The 12,822-nt window shown below is 38.3% G+C and overlaps 1 long non-coding RNA gene across 1 annotated transcript; it reads left to right on the top strand.

Annotated features, from left to right (window-relative positions):
- The first annotated feature begins 1,337 nt into the window (after positions 1-1,337).
- Positions 1,338-3,727, top strand: LOC147283066 (uncharacterized). Its single transcript, XR_015123139.1, has 3 exons — positions 1,338-1,578; positions 2,396-2,453; positions 3,474-3,727. It is a non-coding gene; the product is annotated as an uncharacterized LOC147283066 (long non-coding RNA).
- Positions 3,728-12,822: the final 9,095 nt, after the last annotated feature.

Genomic DNA, 12,822 nt, shown 5'->3' with positions numbered 1-12,822 from the left:
TGCACGTGTTGGATTTACTCCACGCGTGTGTATGGGCAGGATTATTGCTTGCCTGTGCGGTGTAGGAATTCCGCACAGGTGTATGGCCAGGTTATTCAGGGTATATGGCATGGTGGAAAAATAAAATTTGTATCTTCAAGGGTTTAAATATGGATTTTAAGTGAGAAATACTTTTCGAGATTTATAAGGTTTTTGATATCATTATTTTTATGACTCTACTAATTTAGATGGTTGGCTTTTGAGAAATGTGTTTGAAATATCTTTTGAGTCCTTTAGTTTTACAACACTCTTTAAGATTGGAAATGGTTTTAAACTGAGAGATTTCAAAGAGTGACGCGAGGTCTTAGAGCTAAACGTGGTTTTGAAGGATTTTCTGAAACATGAAGTTTACCTCAATTTTCGTTTCTATTAAACTGTCCACTCACTGAGTTTGTCTCACGGTTTATTTTGTTTTGTCTTAAATTGTCCCCCAGGTAGTAGCTTTGGTGGAGGTCGAGCCAATCACGTCGAGGCAGTTACATCCATATTCCTACTCGGACTAGTAGGCGTCATTTAATTTTTTTGTAGAAATTCCTTGTAATAGAATAGAAGCTCTGATAACTACTTTACAATTTTAAGTTGGATTTCTGTGAAATTGTTGGGTCTGAGACCCTATTTTGGTTGTGGTAGAGGTGGTTGCTGTATAGAAGTGCTTTTTAACAGGTTTTGAAATTCTGGGTTAGTCCATTTTCAGGGGAGGTTTTGCCGAAATTTCGGTAGGATTTTCCTTGAATTTGGATTCCCGCAGGACCTCTTCGGGTTTCAGGGTGGAATCCGGGGGCGGTCCTATCAATCTCGATCTGATACGATGGTTGTAACGACTCGACCCCAAGTCTTTTTTTTTTTTTAATAAAAATTTAATCTTATTGGGCAGACTTTATTAAAATTTTGGAAGGGAATTCTAGTCTTTAGAGGGCCATTTTAAAAATTCAAATTTGTGGTCTTTAAGCTCGAGACGGCTAATTAGAACTCGAGTTTCCAAACACTTAGGCAAAAACGGTGTTCTAATTGGAAATTTTGGTAGGAAGTGTGGAGAGTTTTCTAAAAAGAGCATTTGAGTAATTTCAAAACCCAAACACCTCAATTAAATCAACCCTCTTTCTCTCTCTCTTCATTTTCTCTCCTCTCCTTGTACACTCCCTCTCTTTGTCCTCTCTTCCCCCCAACCCACCTCTGCACACCAGCCAACACCACCATTCTCGCCGCCGACCACCACCCATCAACCCAAAGCCCTGAGCCCACTCTCTCTCTCTCTTCGTCCTCATTCTTCTCTCTCTCTCGCTCTCCCCACGTTCTCTCTTACTCTGTGTGCAACCAACCCCTGCACACACATTCATCACTTCAGCTCACGCCACCGGCCATTTCGGCTACCTGAGACCTCCGGCGAGCCACACCCGACGCTGACCACCTCCCCTGGCCACTCCTCCAGCCAGCCCAACCATCTATGCGCGCGATTTCAGCTCGGAAAAGGACAGTCCTGACCGCCGATTTCTCCTCCATCCTCCGACCAGATTCCGGGGCCAATCATCTTCATCGTAGGTGGGTTTTCTTCCTCTTTCTCTGGATTTTCATTTCCTCTGGTTTGCTAGCTCAGAAAATCTTGAAAATTGAAACTTCAAATTATGGGATTTTAGGGCCATTTCGGGATTTCTTGGGTTTTTGGATTAGAGGTTATTCTTGATGTTTTATTGGATAAGTTTCATCTCTAGAAACTCCAATTTTGCTGTTAGAACAGAAAAGTTAGAGAAATTTTGGTGAAATGGTGAATTTTGGTTTTGTACCGCCACTTTGAGCAGCTACAGCGGTGGTTTCAACCACCTAGTCTCCACTTCTTTAGATAATGTGAAAAACAGACCCTTACTGAGTTGAAATGTTTTTGAATAGGTGGATGCCCCTTGGGTTGACAGAAATTTCAATTTGGATTGTAATCGGACACTTTTTAGATAACGAATTTACCCTCGGACGATGTGCTCGATTAAGGTCGGCTACGTAGATTTATTTTTGAGGTTTATAATTGGTTTTGACTATGTTGTTTATAGTTGGCAAGACGAAGTTACTGTAGAATTAATTTGAGACCTTTTAATACTAATTTCGTTCTAGGGAGAGCCTTTCGATCAAAGTGAACATCGGACAAGTCTCCTTTAAGTTTAGGATTGGTTTTGGGATGTTTGGGCGATGTTGGGTTGAGCCAAGGAGATTCGAAGAAGGAAGTAGTGTTTACGGGGTTAATATACTTTAAGTAAATAAATCTTTGGGTTAATTGATAAATGGGCGTGACAATTAGGTTCAATATTTCATGTACACACTTTAATTATTATCGAGTCAAGACTAATTAAAATTATTGTTTATTCTATAGGTGAGACGACCGGGGCTCGTGACGATCCGGCGGAGGATCGAAGTTAGATTTTCTCACTGTGAGTGGATTTTTTGTTTTCTTTAAATGATTTAGGAAATTCGTACGTGATTTATTTTGGATATGTAATTTTAGTTGAGAATTTGAAGTTTAAATAGACTTTTGGTTTTTCTAAGAGTTTATGAAAATCTTACCAATTATTTTATATTTAACGTTTTGAAGTTGATTTTGGGATTTGATCAATGGTATTAAATTTTAGATTACAAATGCTATCGCAATGAAATTTTTCTTGTTGGATGTTGGAAAAGAAACTAGTTTCTTATTTTTATACATATGGATTATTTCATATTTTGGTCTATGGTCAAAAGATTTGATTAGTTTTATTTTTTTTTATTTTTTTTAATGTGATTTATTGAAGATTGTTTTACTAGTGGTGTTTATACTTTGTTTTGAGGATCTAAAGTTTTCGAAATGTTATAAAAATGTTCTTTATTGGTGGAAAAAGACATTATGTTTGGTTATGGGAAAAACAGTTTGAAATCGCCTTTCAGTACCCTCCAGGTTGTCGGATTTGATAGGTCTTTAGGACCCATTACAGCATACACATAGGCTTTGGGCCGTGTGTCGTGATGCTTAGCCCTTTGGGGGTGGCTCTACGTGCACGTAAGATAGGATTTCTGGCTCTGCATGCGTATGACAGATTCTCGGCTCTGAGCATGTATGACAGGTTCGATGGATAACTGACTTGGTGTGTTTTATTATAAATGTATTATACGGTTTTTATGCAATCGTTCTTTTTAAATTTATAAGCTACTTAGAATTTTAATGTTTGAATTTTATTTGATAAATGGTTTATGTTTTGGTTTGGTTTATTAAATTATGATAGCAACTTTGAATATGTTTCTAAAAGCGTTTTAAAACTGGGGGATTTCATGATGTGAGGTCTTAGAGTTTAAATTTGACTTTTAATGATTCGTGAAAAGTTAAACGACAATTATTTTCCGTACTTATAAATTGTCCACTCACTGAGTTTATCTCACAATTTTCTTGTTTTGTGTTAAATTGTCCCCCCACACAATAGCAGCGGTGGAGGTCGTGCCCATCACGTCGAGGCATAGCATCCATTTCCTCTACTCGGATCTTGTAGGCATCGTTTCCATTTTGGAAGTTCCTTTTCTTTAACTGTAAAAATTGTTCTAATAGGAGTAATGGCTCTGATAACCATAATTAAATTATAAGATTATTTTGTATTTGTAGGATCTGAGACCATTTTTGGTTGTGGTAGAGGCGGCTGATGTTTTTAGAAAGGAGGTTCTTATGTTTTTATAAGGGAGGTTCTGCTGAATTTCGGAAGGATTTTTTTATTATTTTGGATTCCCACAGGACCTCTCTGAGATTCAGAGTAGAATCCGGGGACGGTTGATGAGTGTGCAATTTGCATCACTTTATGATACTAACTTCCTAACCTAGAGTGCGGGAACTTGATATTTTATGTATTTTTAGTTTGTTTTTGTGTTTGTAGGATTAAATGAGCAAATGAGAGGAAATGAGCTTAAAAGACCAATTTTGGAGGTTTTCCTAGTCAAACTAGGAAATAAGGAGAAATCATGGCCACACCAAAAAAGGTGCAATCCTAGTCGGATAAGGATTCCTGATCACATCAGGAAAAGTCATTTTTGGCGAAGAAGAAATCACCATTGCCAGAAGTCATAAATAAGAAGTCCTAGTTGGAGCAGGAAATCCTGATTAAACTAGAAAACTTAATCCTAGTTGGAAAAAGAGTCCTAACCATGTTAGGAGACATCAAGGGCATTATGGTAAAAGTGGAAAAAATGGGAAAAAGAATCTTGAGGGAATCTTCTAGAAGGATCTGGAATCTGAAGGAATCTTTGGAGAATCTCAGACAGAATCTTTTGGAGAATCTTTTTGGTCAAGGTTGACTTTAGGTCAAAGTCAATGGTCAACCGTGCCACATCATCACATGACATGGACCATACATGCAGCCCATGCACTATGGGCCATGCGTATAACCCTAGCCCAAAGGACCAAGGCCATGCGCCTATTGCAATCCCCATTGGAGGAAGCCGAAGTTGTGCCATTCCAAGGTCCAAGAGCCCAAGCCTATGCCGCACTCACTCAGCTAATCCAAGGCCCAAGGAAGGAATCCTTCATGCTCAAGGGAAATCTCATAAGATTCAGTAAAAAATCACAAGGAATCCTAGTTGAAGAAAAAGTCAACACCCTGGAAAATGAACACTAAATTTCGACAGTGATTCTGTATTTCTACAGAGCGAATCAGATGTCATGCCATATATGGTTGGAAAGCTACGGATGTTAACTTCGAAGAAAAGTTTACGGATTTCGATTCTGAGTTTTCTAGCTCAAGATATGGCCATTTTAGTAAAGGTAGCGCAGCAGGTCCGCGAGCTGAAAATAAGTTACGCCCAAAAGGAGCCTAAATCAGCCCAAGGCCCATGCTTGGCCGAAAATTATAAGTCTTGATGTGCAGGGAAAGTGTCAATCTCACATTGAAAAGGAGAGGAAAGCTTCAGCCCCCTTCACTCTATAAATACATCTTTATAACACAAAGACCCTTCTTGCAAGTTCTGAAACCCTAGTCTCTCTCTCTTTCTCTTTTCTTTTCTTGCTGCAGCCACCTCTCTCTCTTCTCTTTTATTTTTTGCTGAAGTGTTTGGGAAGGAGAAGGACCTAGCAGCCACGTCACCACCTTGTGCCACCTTGCCACTGCCACTTTGAGTCATCATGCCGTCGCCTCCACCTCGCTGCCGTGGCTTGCTCTCTTCTTTCCCTTTTATTTCCCTAATTTTAATTATGTTTTATTTGATTGTGAATTTAATTATATGTAGCTAAACATCTTGCTAGGGCTAGGATGAAGCTCTAGTTTTGCTATTCACTTTTGCTATGGATTGTTGAATTTTTATTTATATTACATGTTGATAAATCTTGGATCTCTGTTATGTTTGAATCTATTTGTTTTGCATCTTTGACTGATCACCTTAGGTTGCATGCATCTAGAATTTGTTATGAAATTAATAAGCTCAAAAAGATGATAATTTCAATTGGTAACAAGTGAATATCCTAAGAAAATATTCATGAGAAAAGAGGTCATAGATGACATAGGGTACATTAATTTGGATCTATGCTCTATGTGTTTGTCGTTCTTTCAAATCTTAATAAATCTTACATGGTTAACATGCACCTAGGGAATGCCTAACAAAGCTCTTAGGACACATGTGTAGATAACTAACTTTGGAAGCTTAATAGGCTCTTAGTTATGCAAAAGAAGAATGATTGCTGGAAGGGGAATAACCAAAGCCTTTTGGTAGACAAACTTTATTGACATGTATGTTATTTGATTGTTCATATCCATAGTAAAGTGAATGGCATGCTTGTGGTGGATTCTGATCCCTAGTGTTTCTTTATTATTATTTCCATTCAAATCAATTCTGTTTGCTATTTTAGTTGCTTTTCATATAATTGTTTTGTTTTAGTTCTCTAAATCAATCCAAACCCCCCTATTGCGTGTGTGAGTTAGTGTAGATTTAATTGAATTTAATTGAGTTAGTAATCGTGACATTAATACATTTCCTCGAGGGATCGACCTCGTATTTGCAAGCTTTGCTACTCTGCGATTCGTGCATTTGCGAGTTAATCTAGAGTTGTTAAAAAGGTTTAATATAATTGCTCTAGGAAAATAACAACAAGTTTTTGGCGCCGTTGCTGGGGAATTGTTATTGGTGTTAATTACTAGTTTAATTACTTTTAATTGAGTCTTTTTATTTTTCTGTTTATATCTTGGTCTATTACTAATTCTCTTGTTTTTAAGGTACAATGGAATCAAGTTCAAAGACCACTCTGTTAAAACAAGAGAAGGAAGCCAAGGAGAATGTGGTGCCGATTGCTACTGAACTTAAACGACCATTGAGTTATTTTTCTTCTCCAACATTGCTTGAGCAGCCCACATGCATAGCCTACTCTCAAGTGTAAGCAGAACAATTCGAGATCTCAAGTGGGACAATCAAACTTCTACCAATCTTTCATGGTCAAGAGGGCAAGAATCTTTATTTTCACATCAAGGAATTCCATGTGATATGCGAGATTGGCAAGCTGCGAGGATTAAGTAACGAGCAAAGGAAGTTAAGGTTATTTCCTTTCTCTCTTAAAGATAAAGCTAAAACTTGGTTATATTCTCTGCAGGTTGGTTCTATTAGAACATGGAAGGAATTGGCAAATAAGTTTCTTTTGAGGTTCTATCCAGCTAGTAGAACTACTATTGTGAAGAAGCAGATATGGGGATTCACACAAGCTGAAGATGAAGTTTTTCATGAAAGTTGGGATAGGTACCAAGAGCTTTTGAATTCTTGTCCACACCACGGTTTTGCTCCATGGTTGCAGATTGACTACTTTTATGAGGGTTTATTGGAACAAGTTCGTGCTATGGTGAATATGTCTAGTGGAGGGGCTTTGAAAGAGAAAACATTTGAGGATGCATGGGCGCTATTTGAGACATTATCATTGAGTTCTCAACAATGTAATAGGAAGAAGAAAATGGAAAAAAAATCAGCTATGGAAGTTGAGATGGCTAAACTTAAGCAGATGATGCAGATGATGGCAATTCAGGTTTCAAAGTTATCACTAGAGGAGTTGTGCAATGAGGTTCAAGTTAGGCCGAATACACCACCTCCTATGGAACAGAGAAGTACTTATTTGGAAGACATGATTGCTGCATTGGCTCAAACTACAACTTCTATGTCCAATGATACAAGGTCTTTTATGGACAAGATGGAGGAGCAGATGAGTGCCACAACAAGAGCCATATCGAGTTTGGAAGCCTAATTAGAACAAGTGACTTCAACTTTGGACAAAGTGGTAAAAGGTGTACCAATTCATGACGAACTTGAAGCAATTACTACTTTGAGAAGTAGAAGGGTTGTTGATAACAAAGTGGGCACTACTCGAGTTGAAAAGAATGATCACCAAGATGATGAGGAGATCGAGATATTAGAGCCTAAACAAGTTCAGAAGTACAAGGTGGATAAGGAAAAGATCAAGCAAGAGGAGGAAGATGAAAGAAAGAAGCAAGATAAGCTCACAACCACTGAAGCTAGCAAGCAGGCCGTGACTCCTCAACCAATTCGAAGAGCTCCATTGCCTTTTCCTCATCGTAGAAGGAACTTAGGAAAGAAGGATCAAGAAAATGAAATTTTGGAGATATTTAAAAAGGTGGAGATTAACATTCCGTTGCTTGATGTCATTCAACAAATTCCTAAGTATGCCAAGTTTTTGAAGGAGTTATGCACTCATAAGAGGAAATTCAAAAAGCATGAGCAAGTGGCTTTAAGTGAAGAAGTGAGTGCTGTTTTGTTAAGGAAGCTGCCACCCAAGTTGAAGGATCCAGGTAGCTTTACAATTCCGTGTTTGGTTGGGAATCTCAAATTTGAGAAAGCATTGTTAGATCTTGGAGTGAGCATTAATTTGATGCCATATTCAGTTTTTGAGCAATTGAGTTTAGGAGAACTCAAACCCACTGGTGTTACACTTCAATTAGCAGACCGTTCAGTGAAAGTTCCGAAAGGTATAGTTGAGGATGTATTGGTTCAGGTTGCCGATTTGATTATGCCAGCTGACTTCATTATTCTGGAGATGGAGGATATCCCAACTAAAGGAAAAGAGTTGCCAATCATATTGGGAAGACCATTCATGGCCACAGCAAAAACTAAGATTGATGTGAGTACTGGGAAGTTGACAATGACTGTGCTTGGTGAAACTGTTGAGTTCGATGTATTTGGTGCTATGAGATATCCACCTGAGAAGGATGATTGTCTAAGAATTGACTATATGGATTCACTACTTCAGGAGGTCACGAAGGCAAGTTTAGTAGAAGAGCCGTTGAAAGTTGCATTAGGGAGTCTGATTCTATGTGTCAAATGGTGAAAAATGTGCACTCATTATTTGAAGGGAGTTCAACAAAAAAAGGCAGATGGTTCAACCAGTTTGAAACGTTGGTCTCTACTAATCCGAAATCACTACCTTCCATTGAGCAGGCACCTAAGTTAGAACTGAAGCCACTCCCTAAGCACTTGAAATACACATTTTTGGGAAAAGACAAGACCTTGCCGATTATTATTGCATCTAATCTGAGCGTAAGCGAAGAAAAGAGACTATTGGCCATTCTGAAAGAAAATCGGTTAGCATTGGGATAGACCATAGCCGATATGAAGGGGATCTCGCCAACAGTGTGTATGCATCGAATTTTGCTTGAGAAGAAGTCTAAGCCTGCCCGTGATGCTCAAAGGAGATTGAATCCAACGCCTAAGGAAGTGGTGGGCAATGAGGTAATCAAGTTATTGGATACTGGCATCATTTATCCTATTAGTGATTCAAAATGGGTTAGTCCTGTTGTGGTTCCAAAGAAAAGTGGAATCACAGTTGTGAAAAATGATGAGAATGAGTTGGTTCCCCAAAGACTGGTTGGCGAGTATGTATTGATTATAGGAAGCTCAACACCGCAACAAGAAAGGATCACTTCCCTTTGCCGTTCATTGATCAGATGTTGGAAAGGTTGGCCGGCCATAGTCATTACTGTTTCTTGGATGGGTACAGTGGATACAATTGAATTGTTATTGCACCCGAAGATCAGGAGAAGACGACTTTTACATGTCCTTTTGGCACATTTGCAAACAGAAGGATGTCGTTCGGACTGTACAACGCACCGGCCACATTTCAGAGATGTATGATGTCTATCTTCTCAGACATAGTGGAGCGGATCATCGAGGTATTTATGGATGATTTTTCTGTTTTTGGTTCTTCTTTTGATACATGCCTTAATAATATATCTCTAGTATTGAAAAGATGTCAAGAGGCCAATTTAGTGCTTAATTGGGAGAAGTGTCATTTTATGGTGCAACAACGGATAGTTCTTGGTCATGTTGTCTCTAAAGATGGTATTCAAGTTGACAAGGCTAAGATAGATGTGATACAAAAGTTGCCGCCTCCAACAAGTGTGAAAGAGGTGAGAAGTTTTTTAGGGCATGCTGGGTTCTATAGAAGATTCATTAAGGATTTTTCCAAGATCTTAAGACCTATGTGCATGTTATTGCCAAAGGATGTGTATTTTGAGTTTGATGAAGCATGCTTGGATGCGTTCAATAAGTTGAAGACACTACTCACATCAGCTCCTATTATTATGCCACCCGATTGGAATTTTCCATTTGAGCTCATGTGTGATGCAAGTGATTATGCAGTTGGTGCTGTTTTGGGTCAAAGAGTGAACAAGTTGCCGCATGTGATCTACTACTCGAGCCGAACTCTGAATGATGCTCAATTGAATTATTCAACTACTGAAAAGGAGTTACTTGCTGTGATCTTTGCTTTGGAGAAGTTTAGAAGCTATTTGATTGGTTCAAAGATTATCATCTACACTGATCATGCAGCTTTGAAGTATTTGCTGAACAAGAAGGATGCAAAGCCAAGATTGATTAGATGGACTCTGTTGCAACATGAATTCGATATTGAGATCAAGGACAAGAAAGTGTGTGAAAATGTGGTAGCAGATCATTTGAGTAGAATAGTCAATGAGGAGCAACCTGAAAAGGACACATTGCCTTTAAGAGAATCATTTCCAGATAAGCAACTTTTTTCTATTCTTACAACTCCTTGGTATGCGGACATATCAAACTATTTGGGAAGTGGAGTGCTTCCTGAAGATTTGACATATAATCAAAGGAAGAAATTTTTGAGTGATGCAAAGAAGTATGTGTGGGATGATCCTTATTTGTTCACTCTTTGACTTTTGGATTTTAAAACTCACTTTTGTAAAAATTACAAATTTACCCTGTACTTCAAATGCCCGTAACTCTCAAACCATAACTCGAATTAATGCGTGCTATGTGTCTGTGAAATCGTGGACTTGAGACCTCTGTTGCCCATAGTCAAAGACGAAAGCCTACTAATTTGAAAAGTTAACTTTTGGGTCAAGCCCAAATTAAAACAAAAATTAAAAATTAAACCAAAACCTTTATAAATTCCAAACAAATTCTCAAAATCCTTAAAATAAATTCTCAAAATAATTTAAAATAAAACTTTGAAAAATACGGGGTCTCACAATCTATCCCCCTTAAAAAAATTTTGTCCTCAAAATTCCCAAGGGAAAGTAAAAGCAAAACTACTTCACATAAACACAACAGCACAAGCAACAACAAATCACACTTCAAAGAAACTCTTTTAAGTTAAAAGAAAACTGGAAAAGTACAAGCAAGAAGGAAAAAAAAAAAAAAACAATGCATACCGAATCGTTCACTTGAGAACTACAGGTAACGAGCTTGTCATATTCCATCCGCATCCGTTTTCCAAGATGTTTCGAGTGCATCCAGCTTGGTCTTCAATTTTTCGAGTAGCTTGCCTTAATTCTCGATGAATCTGAATTCTCCATCTTCAGAACTTCCATCTTTTTGTGCGAGTCGCTCAACCACTTCTGAAGTGATGTCACTTGAGATTGCGAAACTGTAACCGCTGAGTTCTGGCAAACAAACAATGGCCTAGGTCCAACCTAGCTACTACCTCGATAACTACTTAATCGGTGAACTAACTTACTAGGGTGAAACTCTTCAACCAACTAGAAAACCCTTCTTCACTACTACCTTTCAACCTTTGTTCTCTAACTAATAAACTTACTCAAACCTTCAAACTTTTTCTAAATTGAAACCTCATACTAAGTTTCCAACTTCAACTTTCTTGAACTTGCTGAGGAGCAGAGAGGCGATGGCAGTGTAGGGGACATTTCTCAAAACTTTCTCAAATATTTTCATGGCTCAAATAAAATACTTTTCTGAAATCACTTGAAAATCATTTTCTTTCTCAAACTGGCTTTCACAAACATTTTCTCAACTGATTTTCTCAAATTGGTTTTTCAAACCTTTTGTACCATCACTATTCATCACTTGGGCAGTGTGGGATCACTCACTTCTCCTCACCTGGTAGCTCGCCACTGTCTCGTGCAGCCACCTACTCAGGGTCTTGGTCCCTGGGTCTTGCAATCCACACACATTCGACCGAGTCTAGCTCTGATAGTTAGGATGGCCGTAACATAAATTGTTTGAATGTTTGATTAGTTGTGTGATTTGCGCCGAATCTTTATTAATCAAGTGGTTGTATGGCAAGCAAGGAAAATAGACTTGGCAAATGTTTGAACTGCCTTGATCCTCAAAGACTTTCTAAACATCATTGGTTTCTATGACTGTGGCTTCAAATTCATAAGTGTGAATGGTATGTTTCTGGGTAATTTGATGCATAATGCAATAATAAACCTTAATGAATAACATATGCACGATCTCGTTCTCTTGGAAACGAGACACTATGGTAGTTCTGACAATAAACTTCATGGAAAATACATGAAATTTAACTGTCGAAACTTAAGGAAAATCCATACCAAGGAGAAAAACCTTAGCAAAGCTACAAACAAGAAATTTTAAGACTTAAGAACTTGAAATGATCAAATACTTAAAGTTTCTGAGTATTTGACTGAGAGGTTGAGAAATTGTGGCATTGAGAAGATGAACATCTTGAGAAATTAGAAAAGTTGAGAACTGAGACGTTGAATCTTGATTTTGGGACTTGTTTTTTGTTGTGTTGACCGTGGATCCTTTTTCTGTTGGATTCTTTCCCTTTTATACTTGCATTTTCTAAGTGTGAATGCTCCAATTGTGCCACCTATCATGGGAACTTGTTCCTGATCAACTCTGCATGTCTGACAGTGGAAGCTTTCTTTGAAACTTGTTTCAATAGTGTCAGTCTCACATATATTCTTTTTGAAACTTGTTCTTGTCTGAAATGTCATTTCCCATTATCTGAGGCCGTCATTTTGCTTCTTGGGACCTGTGTCAATACTCTCTACTCAATCCATTGCATGGAATTCGTTTGATTGCTCTGACTCTTGACAAAAAGATGCTTCTTTGTCCTGATGTTCGGCGGGGAGTTGATGAAGCTATTTCCAACCAAAAGAGAAAATACTTGGTAATTTTTGAAATGTTGTTCCTTCGGCGAGAGAGACTTGCCGAGAACAAAATTGTTTGATCTACTGGAGAGTTCACACCACAATCTATGTCCATGTGGCACCATCAATTGAATAACACGTGGCGACTGCCTCAAGGGTTGGGCTCATGAGTTGGGCCAACATTTAAATGTGAACTGAACCTGATCATTGGGCCTTGTTGAATTTGGGCTTGGCCATATTTTTGGCCCAACACCAAATTACAGTGTAAACATATGCCTCCCATTTCCTTGATCTTCCTCCATTTTCGTCGAGTTGATTAAGGAAATGTGGAACGCTCTTCAACTATTTTCCTTCCGACCAAGTAGATTACGGCAAGGTGCTATAGATTCCATACTTGGCTCTTTTAAAGGATTGAATT

Source organism: Dryas octopetala, chromosome 6 (assembly GCF_963921425.1).
Source record: "Dryas octopetala chromosome 6, drDryOcto1.1, whole genome shotgun sequence".
In the NCBI taxonomy this organism is placed as follows: Eukaryota; Viridiplantae; Streptophyta; class Magnoliopsida; order Rosales; family Rosaceae; genus Dryas; species Dryas octopetala.
Note: the sequence above shows the minus strand (reverse complement) of the source record. Positions and strands in the feature narration are given on the sequence as shown.